The sequence below is a fragment of the Triticum dicoccoides genome, chromosome 1B, assembly GCF_002162155.2.
Source record: "Triticum dicoccoides isolate Atlit2015 ecotype Zavitan chromosome 1B, WEW_v2.0, whole genome shotgun sequence".
NCBI lineage: Eukaryota > Viridiplantae > Streptophyta > Magnoliopsida > Poales > Poaceae > Triticum > Triticum dicoccoides.
Genome location: NC_041381.1, coordinates 326,820,570 through 326,832,112, shown reverse-complemented (window position 1 = coordinate 326,832,112; position 11,543 = coordinate 326,820,570). Strand labels below are relative to the sequence as shown.

At 39.4% G+C, this 11,543-nt stretch overlaps 1 pseudogene; it reads left to right on the top strand.

The window, feature by feature from the left end:
- Positions 1-5,139: 5,139 nt before the first annotated feature.
- On the top strand, positions 5,140-6,246 carry LOC119304716 (annotated as a pseudogene).
- Positions 6,247-11,543: the final 5,297 nt, after the last annotated feature.

Genomic DNA, 11,543 nt, shown 5'->3' with positions numbered 1-11,543 from the left:
TATAAGGCTTCTTATGGTCTATATTACTGAGAGGGCCCAGAGGCACCTCTCCGATACTCGGACTGACAAATCCCAATCTCGATCCATGCCAACTCAACAAACACCTTCAGAGATACCTGTAGAGCATCTTTATGATCACCTAGTTACATTGTGACGTTTGATACACACAACATAGCATACATGATAGAACCTATGGCCGAGGCATATGGAATGACTTTCATTTTCTCTCTATCTTCTGCAGTGGTCGGGCTTTGACTCTGACTCAATTTCACACCTTGTAACACAGGCAAGAACCCTTTCTTTGACTGATCCATTTTGAACTTCTTCAAAACTTTGTCAAGGTATGTGCTTTGTGAAAGTCCTATTAAGCATCTCAATCTATCCTTATAGATCTTGATGCCCAATATATAAGCAGCTTCACCGAGGTCTTTCATTGAAAAATTCTTATTCAAGTATCCTTTTATGCTATCCAGAAATTCTATATCATTTCCAATCAACAATATGTCATCCACATATAAAATTCGAAATGCTATAGAGCTCCCACTCACTTTCTTGTAAATACAGGCTTCACCGTAAGTCTGTATAAAAGCATATGCTTTGATCACATCATCAAAGCATATATTCCAACCCCGAGATGCTTGCACCAGTCTATAGATGGATCGCTGGAGCTTGCAGACTTTGTTAGCACCTTTAGGATCGACAAAACCTTCTGGTTGCATCACATGAAACTCTTCTTTAAGAAATCCATTAAGGAATGCATTTTTGACATCCATTTGCCAGATTTCATAATCATAAAATGCGGCAATTGCTAACATGATTCGGACAGACTTAAGCATCGCTACTGGTGATAAAGTCTCATAATAGTCAACTCCTTGAACTTGTAGAAAACCTTTTGCAACAAGTCGAGCTTTGTAGACAGTAACATTACCATCAGCATCAGTCTTCTTCTTGAAGATCCATTATTTTCTATGGCTTGCCTATCATTAGGCAAGTCCACCAAAATCCATACTTTGTTCCCATACATGGATCCTATCTGAGATTTCATGGCCTCAAGCCATTTATCAGAATCTAGGCTCATCATAGCTTCTTCATAGTTCGTAGGCTCGCCATGGTCTAATAACATAACTTCCAGGACAGGATTAGCGTACCACTCTGGTGCGGATCGTGCTCTGGTTGACCTACGAGGTTCAGTAGTAACTTGATCTAAAGTTTCATGATCATTATCATTTGCTTCCTCTCTAGTTGGTGTAGGCATCATAGGAATGGTTTTCTGTGATGTGCTACTTTCCAATTCAAGAGAAGGTACAGTTACCTCATCAAGTTCTACTTTCCTCCCACTCACTTCTTTCGAGAGAAACTTCTTCTCTAGAAAGGACCCATTCTTAGCAACAAAGATCTTGCCTTCAGATCTGTGGTAGAAGGTGTATCCCATAGTTTCTTTACAGTATCCTATGAAGACGCACTTCTCCGATTTAGGTTCGAGCTTATCAGGCTGAAGCCTTTTGACATAAGCGTTGCATCCCCAAACTTTAAGAAACGACAGCTTAGGTTTCTTTCCAAACCACAATTCGTACTGTGTCGTCTCAACGGATTTAGACGATGCCCTACTTAACGTGAATGCGGTTGTCTTAATGCATAACCCCAAAACGATAGTAGTAAATCAGTAAGAGACATCATAGAACGCACCATATCTAATAAAGTACGATTACGACATTCAAACACACCATTACACTGTGGTGTTTCAGGTTGTGTGAGTTGTGAAACAATTCCACATTGTTTTAAATGAAGGCCAAACTCGTAACTCAAATATTCGCCTTCGCGATTGATATGTCTCCAACGTATCTATAATTTTTGATTGTTCCATGCTATTATATTACCTGTTTTGGATGTTTATGGGCTTTACTTTACACTTTTATATCATTTTTGGGACTAACCTACTAACCGGAGGCCCAGCCCGAATTGCTGTTTGTTTTGCCTATTTCAGTGTTTCGAAGAAAAGGAATATCAAACGGAGTCTAAACGGAATGAAACCTTCGGGAGTGATCTTTTTGGAACAAATGCAATCCGAGATACTTGGAGTGGACGTCAAGAAGCAGCGAGGCGGCCACGAGGCAGGAGGGTGCGCCCTAGGAGGGTGGGTAGCTATGTGTTTAATCTCTCTCTCTCTCTCTCATGTTCTTGAGATGTCACGATCTTGATGTATCGTGTGCTTTGTTAATGTAGTTGGATCATATGGTGTTTTCCCCTCTCTGTCTTGTGATGAATTGAGTTTTCCCTTTGAGATTTCGTTTTATCGAATTGAATAGCTTTATGGATTTGAGAGCACTTGATATATGTCTTGCAAATGAATACTCATGGTGACAATGGGGTATCATATTGATTCACTTGATGTATGTTTTGGCACTCAACTCACGGATTCCCGAGGTGACATTGGGGTAATCTTTGCATAGGGGTTGATGCACGTTCTTGTCTTTGTTTCTCCGGTAGAAATCTTGGGGCACTCTTTGAGGTTCTTTGTGTTGGATTGAGTATTATGAATCTGAAATTATTTGGTGTTATTTTAGTATGAACTCTTGGACAGATCGATCAGAAAGAATAGCTTCTAGGTGGTTTCATACCCTACAAACAACTTCTTCTTATGTTCTCCGCTAGATCAGAACTTTGGAGTGATTCTTTCTTGCACGTTGAGGGATGGTTATGTGATCCAATTATATTAGCATTGTTGAGAGATTCCACTAGCGAAAGTACGGACCCTAGGCCTCATTTTCAAGCATTGCAATACCGTTTGTGATCACTTTAGTTACTTGCTACCTTGCTGTTTTTTATTGTCCTTATTACAAAAATCAATATCTACAATCATTACTATACTTTTATCACCATCTTTTCGCCGAACTAGTGCACCTATACAAATTCCCATTGTATTTGGTGTGTCGGGGACGCAAGAGACTTTTTATTATTTGGTTGCAGGGTTGTTTGAGAGAGACCATCTTCATCCTACACCTCCCACGGATTGATAAACCTTAGGTCATCCACTTGAGGGAAAATTGCTACCGTCCTACAAAACTCTGCGCTTGGAGGCCCAGCACATGTCTACAAGAATAAAGTTGCATAGTAGACATCATCCATCAGTTCGTGGTTTCGGAGATTGCTTACCCACTTCCATTCATATCTGAAAACATCAAGGGTGCCGAAGTTTTCATTGATCCAAAGAAAAAAGCTGACACAGGCAAGACCCGGATGATCGAGTTATCATATTGACTTGGGTTATGCCAACTTGTGTTGTGTTTCGTAATCAGAGCTACTTGTCCTTGCGTTGCCCAAGAGAAGTCATCTTTGCTAGGCTGTTTTTCGGTTGTCTAGCCATGCGTGGGAGCGAAGATAACTCCAAACACGTTCTGGTAAATGAGGGGAGACGTGATGTATCCATTTCCCTCTCTGGCCAATGATTTGAGGAGCTAGCATCAGATGGTCTATCGTGGCCTTTTTATTTATAAAAACGTATAAAATGAAGCGTAGATGAGACACTGTTTAGTGAGGAACTTGTGGAAGGCTTGGGCTATCCTCGTACTCTTTGGTACCGACTCATTATTATTATGCAGCAAGCATATCACTATCTTTATCGACTCCATGCAAAACATGTTCATTGAATTTGATAGGCCTAAAATGGCTAAAATTATGACCAAAACTACTAACATGCCAAAACTGGTAATAGGCCCGCGGATCTCTCTGGTTATCAATGCTATTTTATTGTGTTCTATAGCCTCGCTAACCACAGACATGGATCCACAAGAACAGAAGAAGCAACAAGATCGTGTTTCCAGCTTTAGGAGTTTCTTACACCGGTGTGCCTATAGGGAGATAATGACTCTCCTAAAACCCTTATTTGCGGTTAATTGTTAATTGGATCTACACCTTTGTTGGATCCACATCTTTGAAAGAAGACTAGTTTGGCATGGGCGGGCTAGAAAGACTTTGAGGATAAAACCGATCATTCTATAGATAAGGTCCTTTTGGGTGACTCTGGATGGAGCAAATCTATAGCATCGGCCAGTCTAACGCATTCTAACCACTATCGCTTTTGTCTTGTAAAAGTGTAATAAATGCGGCTGTCAATTAGGGCCAGTAGACTAGAACTATAAATTGACCTGGGGTCGGCGCTCACCATTATGGTTCTATTGGTTCTCATCAAAGTATCTAAATGGTTCTATTGGGGTTCTCTTCGAGATATCCACATATTATTTGGAATTTACCACTCGTGTGGAGCCTTGAATGCGAATATAAATTGGATCAGTCACACCGGGCAATCACTCTCCTAGAGAGCTCTTATGGCTCTCATGTGCTAACTAACTCGCCTTTCTCAGAACCTTCTAAATCGGGATTCGTGGTTTCGTCTCTTGGCAGTAGCACTTCTTCATTGTATTTGCGACTTGGCTTTGTGAAAGCTCCCGTTGACATTCTAACACATTGGCATTGTAATCTTTGATTATTTCTTAATAAATTCGACCCGGAAGGCTTTTTAGTTGAACATAAGGAGTGGTGTGCGGACCCATAGGCAGTTACCAATATATCATTAGATTAGTTAATTCCCACACGTCAAACATGCGTCACCACACTGCCTCCCAAAGGCTTCTTTTAGGCTTCCCCGCCACATCACACGTTTGCTTGCTTCTAACCCGATCCAGAAAAACAAACATTCTCCCACGTGCCTCGGGCCTTGCAATAGTAGTAGATGCTACAGACATGGTGTCATTATCAACGATTCCTCAATCGATCAGAAGTAAGGGAATATAATCTGCCACTCATTGTCCTTCAATCATGGTGCAATGAATATCGTAGATAGAGTGATTTCGATCTCATATAGCTAGCTTTCCTTTCAAAGTGAAACAATTTTCCTTTTACATTGAGATATTTAAATTGGATTTTCTTTCACCATTTTCCGCTCGCTTTCAACCACTGCCACTTTACCTGAGCACTGTGATGTAGTCGGTCAAGTATTGAGTTTCTGCTAGTATATCAAGGACTTATAAGAACTGAAAAGAAAAAAAATGAAAAAAAGGAATTCTCATAGTTCATTGAATTAAGGGAGGGCCATTCATGGGGGGTTCGTGGAAGAGTTTGGTTCGATTCCCTTTATACGCGATGTGGCAAAAAAGACTGATTCAACGAAATATGCCATTCTAGCATTAAGATTTAAAACGTGTTGTCTACTTCCAAGAAATGTTCGGAACAGAGAACTTTCTCTAATCCAACGTCGTATTCTCCGAAGATTGAGGAAAAAGAGGAGATCCATTAAAAGAAATCTTTCTCGGAGAGAAAATCTAGACAGTAACATCAAATCACAAACTACATGAAAGTTGTCTCTTTATTATGGGGATTTACCCATAAGGGAGATGCACAGAGGAAGAGAACAAACTTCATATATCCCTTCTTTACTCAATCAAGAAACAAGATCGGACGTGATTCCAGTTCGTCTCCATTTTAGTGACACTCTTCCTCAAGCAAGGCAGACAATAAGTCATCGAAGGGTTTGTTTGAATAATGGACGGGTAACCATTACTCATATGAAAGTTTCCCATGGTGATCTAATATCTTTTAAAGAAAATGACGCGAGAACCCGCGGTTTTGAAATAAGGAGATCTTTCTATATCGACATATCAGTTGGAAAAATCATAGGCAAATTCCTATCGGCCATATCAGTTGGAAAAAGAAGAGGCAAATTCCTACCAGCCAGAATCTGGAGAAGAACAGAAAAAGAATGGTTCCGCTTACTCACAACTCAGAGGGGATGCCGGTTACTACTCAAATCCAAGGAATTGCAAAAGTTGCATTCTTATATGCAAGAAGAAGACTTTGAAAGAACAAAGAAGTTTGGATCCGCAAAAGTATGCTTAGGCAGTTCCTTCGCTGAGCACAAAGAATGAAGAGGAATTTGTTTCATTTCAAATAATTCTTCTTATTGAAAAGAGGGAAGGAGAAAAACCGAAATCTTCCTACTCGAACAATAAGTCCTTTTGTAAAAAAGTCTTCTTTATATAGTAATTCAACCTATTGCTCCCATCCTCGTTTAATAGGAAGATAAGAATCAAAAGGATCGAACTACCTACTCATTATTCGGAGGTGAATCATAGAACACCAAAAGCTGCAGTATCTTATGGACCTAACATAGGTCACATCCCTCATGACATAATATTTAAAGATCCAAACCTTCCTCTTCGGATCGGAAACGGACGTGGCCAAAACCTATAAAAAAAGACCAGCCTAGTCGCTCATAGGGACATATCTATCTGGATAGAGGATAGTGTAGATCAATTTTGAGAAAAATCTCTCTATATATAGATAGGTATCTCTGTGGATAGAGATAAAGATAGGAATCCCTATAAATTGAAATATATGGAAAAAGTGCACTTTTTGATTGCTACTACTATTTCTTAGACTTTTTCAAGGAAACACTGTTTTTTCAATTTTGACTGAATTGGTCGGAGCGTAGACGAGCAAGCAGAGCCCAGGAAAGAGTTCAGATCGTCATAGAGCAGTCGACTATAAGTATAAGACTGCTGGCCTGAGTGAAGGCAGTTTCTCTCGGGAAACATGGCCCAATTTCTCTTCTTTCTTTTCACGCGGGCAACAATTGGGAATAAAATAGACCATGAACATGAGTTTAAAATGTAAAAAAGGGAAGAGTGCATTCTCCACTTTCTTATCTCGAAAATGTGTAATATAGTGATGTCATGTGTCTGTTTGTCTGAAAAGGTGGGTCGGCCCTTAGGGCAAACAGTAGTGCCAGGTTCCATTGTGGAAAGGACGTTTGCCGGTGACCTTTGTCCGCTATAGTACGAGTGACTAGCGCATCACATCCAATCTCTCATGTCAATGAGTCAGTTAGAAAATAGCTCCAAATGAATCACTGATTTCCCTGATATTTGCCTCGGAAAGGGGAAACAAGATATGATTGAATTTACCCACACCATCACCACTTTTGAAAGAGAAACCAAGTTTTCAGCTGACCCAAATTCCGATCGAAAAACAAAAACTTATGGATTGAATGATTTCGACAAGCGAAATCGACTCGGAACCAAGGGGAACAAGACGAGATTTCGTGTTCACTCACTGATTCCAAAATGAATCGAATTAGTGAACTTTATATATATATTACTCCTCTTCTTTGCGACTCCCCTATGCCTAGTGATTTATCGTGCTTGATTCATCCCATTCTAGTATATCTACTCGGCTATCCTTATAAAAGTCAAAAGATAAGGAGCTCAACCTGTGGAAATCCTACTACCATCGGTTGTCACATTCGTTCCCACTTACCACAGGGATTGATCAAGTAACTGGTGATTCTTTTCAAGGTCAGATGCTTTTTGGGCTTATTTTCTAAAAAATCTTCATTTTGAACGAGAAAACCCGGGGTTAGGCGAATGCGCGGGTACTCTTGATCTGCCTGCTCCATGTAAATTTCCTCATCCAACTCCCCATTAAGGAAAGTGATACATCCATTTTGCATCATGCTTTTATATTGATATTTATTGCATTCTCGACCGTTATTACACATTATTTCACAATACTTATGCCTATTCTCTCTTATTTTATAAGGTTTACATGAAGAGGGAGAACGCCGGCAGCTGGAATTCTGGACTGGAAAAGGAGCAAATATTAGAGACCTATTATGTACAACTCCAAAAGTCCTGACAATTCATGGAGCTTATTTTTGGAATATATAAAAAATATTGGGTGAAGAAAGAACCAGAGGGGGGCCACCAGCCAACCACAAGGGTGGAGGGCACACCCTACCCCCTCGGCGCGCCCCCCGACCTTGTGGGCCCCCTGGCAGGCCTCAGGTTCCCATCTTTGGCTATATGGTGTCTTTTACCCTTTAAAAAGTCAAGAGGAAGATTTCGGGACGAAGCACCGCCGTCTCGAGGCGGAACCTGGGCAGAACCAATCTGGGGCTCCGACGGAGCTGTTCTGCCGGGGAAACATCCCTGCGGGAGGGGGAAATCATTGCCATCATCATCACCATCGATCATCTCGTCGAGACGGGGTCAATCTCCATCAATATCTTCACCATCACCATCTCCTCTCAAACCCTAGTTCATCTCTTGTATTCGATCTTGGTCCCAAAACCTCAGATTGGTACCTGTGGGTTACTAGTAGTGTTGATTACTCCTTGTAGTTAATGCTAGTTGGTTTATCCGGTGGAAGATTATATTTTCAAATCCTTAATGATAATTAATACTCCTCTGATTATGAACATGAATATGCTTTGTGAGTAGTTATGTTTGTTCCTGAGGACATGGGAGAAGTCTTGTTATAAGTAATCATGTGAATTTGGTATTCGTTCGATATTTTGATGAGATGTATGTTGTCTCTCCTCAAGTGGTGTTATGTGAACATCGACTAGATGACACTTCACCATTATTTGGGCCTAGGGGGAGGCATTGATAATTAATAAGTAGATGATGGGTTGCTAGAGTGACATTAGCTTAAACCCTGGTTTATGCGTTGCTTCGTAAGGGGCTGATTTGGATCCATATGTTTCATGCTATGGTTAGGTTTATCTTAATTATTCTTCGTAGTTGCGGATGCTTGCGAGAGGGGTTAATCATAAGTGGGAGCCTTGTACAAGGAAGGGCAGCATCCAAGCACCGGTCCACCCACATATCAAATTATCAAAGTAACGAACGCGAATCATATGAGCATGATGAAAACTAACTTGACAACAATTCCCATGTGTCCTCGGGAGCGCTTTGCTTTATATAAGAGTTCGTCCAGGCTTTTCCTTTGCTACAAAAAGGATTGGGCCACCTTTTTGCACCTTGTTTACTTTTATTACTTGTTACCCGTTACGATTTATCTTATCACAAAACTATCTATTACCGATAATTTCAGTGCTTACAGAGAATACCTTGCTGAAAACCACTTGTCATTTCTTTCTGCTCCTCATTGGGTTCAACACTCTTACTTATCGAAAGGACTATGATAGATCCCCTATACTTGTGGGTCAACTCATTTCTGGCGCCATTGCCGGGGAGTGAAGCGCCTTTAGTAAGTAGAAATTGGTAATGAAACATTTATATAGTGTGTTGAAATTTACTGTCACTTGTTACTATGGAAAATAATCCTTTAGGGGTTTGTTTGGGGTATCTTCACCTCGACCGAAACCAAAATTAGTTGCTCCTCAACCAGCTGCACCTACCAAAAATATTTATTATGAAATTCCTTCGGGTATGATAGAGAAACTGCTAGCTCATCCTTATGTAGGAGATGGAACATTACATCCCGAAATGCACCTAATCTATGTGGATGAAGTTTGTGGATTATTTAAGCTTGTAGGTATGCCCGAGGATGTTGTCAAGAAGAAGGTCTTCCCTTTATCTTTGAAGGGCAAGGCATTGACATGGTATAGGCTATTGGATGATATTGGATCATGGAACTACAACTGATTCAAATTGGAATTTCATCAGAAGTTTTATCCTATGCATCTGGTTCATCGTGACCGGAATTATATATATAATTTTTGGCCTCGTGAAGGAGAAAGTATCGCTCAAGCTTGGGGGAGGCTTAAGTCAATGTTATATTCATGCCCCAACCATGAGTTCTCAAGAGAAATCATTATTCAAAAAATTTATGCTCGGCTTTCTCATAATGATCAATCCATGCTCGATACTTCTTGTACTGGTTCCTATATGAAGAAGGATATTGAATTCAAATGGGATTTATTGGAAAGAATTAAATGCAACTCTGAAGATTGGGATCTCGACGAAGGTAAGGAGTCAGGTATAAACTTAAGTTTGACTATGTTAAATCTTTTATGGATACCGATGTTTTTCACGATTTTAGCACTAAATATGGACTTGACTCTGAGATAGTAGCTTCTTTCTGTGAACCATTTGCTACTCATGTTGATCTCCCTAAGGAGAAGTGGTTTAAATATCATCCTCCCATTGAAGTTAAAGTAGTAGAACCTATTAAAGTTTAAGAAGAAACCATTACTTATAATGTTGATCCTATTGTTCCCACTTCTTATATTGAGAAACCACCATTCCCTGTTAGAATAAAGAATCATGCTAAAGATTTAACTGTGCTCAACAAAAGTAATATTAGAACACCCAAACCCTTAGAGCAAATTAAAGTTGAACCTAGTATTTCTATGGTCAAAGATCTCTTAATCGATAATATTGATGGGCATGTTATTTATTCCTGTAATGAAGCTGCTAGGATTGCTAAACCTGATACTAAAGATAAATATAAACCTGTTGTTGGCATGCCTGTAGTTTCTGTTAAAATAGGAGATCATTGTTATCATGGCTTATATGATGTGGGTGCTAGTGTGAGTGCAATTCTTATACCTTAAGAAATTATGAATGATATTGCACCGACTGAGATATAAGATATTAATGTTACTATTAAGCTTGCCAATAGAGACACTATATCACCAATTGGGATTGTTAGAGATGTAGAAGTATTGTGCGGGAACATTAAATACCCTACTGATTTTCTTGTTCTTGGTTCCTCACAAGATGATTTTTGTCCCATTATATTTGGTAGACCTTTCTTGAATACCGTTAATGCTAAGATAGACTGCGAGAAAGATATTGTTACTGTTGGTTTAGGGGATATATCTCATGATTTTAATTTCTCTAAATTTCGTAGACAACCCCATGATAAAGAATTTCCTAGTAAAGATGAAATTATTGGTCTTGCCTCTATTGACGTGCCTCCTAATGATCCTTTAGAAATATATTTGCTAGACCATGAAAATGATATGTTTATGAATGAAAGAAGGGAAATAGATGAAGTATTCTTTAAGCAAGGGCCTATTTTGAAACACAATTTGCCTGTTGAAATCCTTGGGGATCCTCCTCCACCCAAGGGTGATCCCGTGTTTGAGCTTAAACAATTGCCTGAGACTTTGAAATATGCTTATCTTGATGAAAAGAAGATATATCATATTATTATTAGTGCTAACCTTTCAAAGCATGAAGAAAAGAAATTATTCAAAACTCTGAAGAAGCATCGTGCCGCTATTGGATATACTCTCGATGATCTTAAGGGCATTAGTCCCACTCTATGTCAGCACAAAATTAAGTTGGAGAAAGATGCTAAACCAGCTGTTGATCATCAAGGATGGTTAAATCCTAAGATGAAAGAAGTGGTAAGAAATGAAATACTAAAGCTTCTGGAGGTAGGTATAATTTACCCTATTGCTGATAGTCAATGGGTAAGTCATGTTCATTGAGTCCCTAAGAAGGGAGGTATTACTGTTGTTCCTAATGATAAGAATGAATTGATTCCTCAAAGAATTATTATAGGTTATAGAATGGTAATTGATTTCCGCAAATTGAGTAAAGCTACTAGAAAAGATCATTAGCCTCTACCTTTTATCAATCAAATGGTAGAAAGATTATCCAAACATACACATTTTTGCTTTCTAGATGGGTATTCTGGTTTCTCTCAAATACCTTTGTCAAAAGAAGATAAAGAGAAAACCACTTTTACTTGCCCTTTCGGTACCTTTGCTTATAGACGTATGCCTTTTGGTC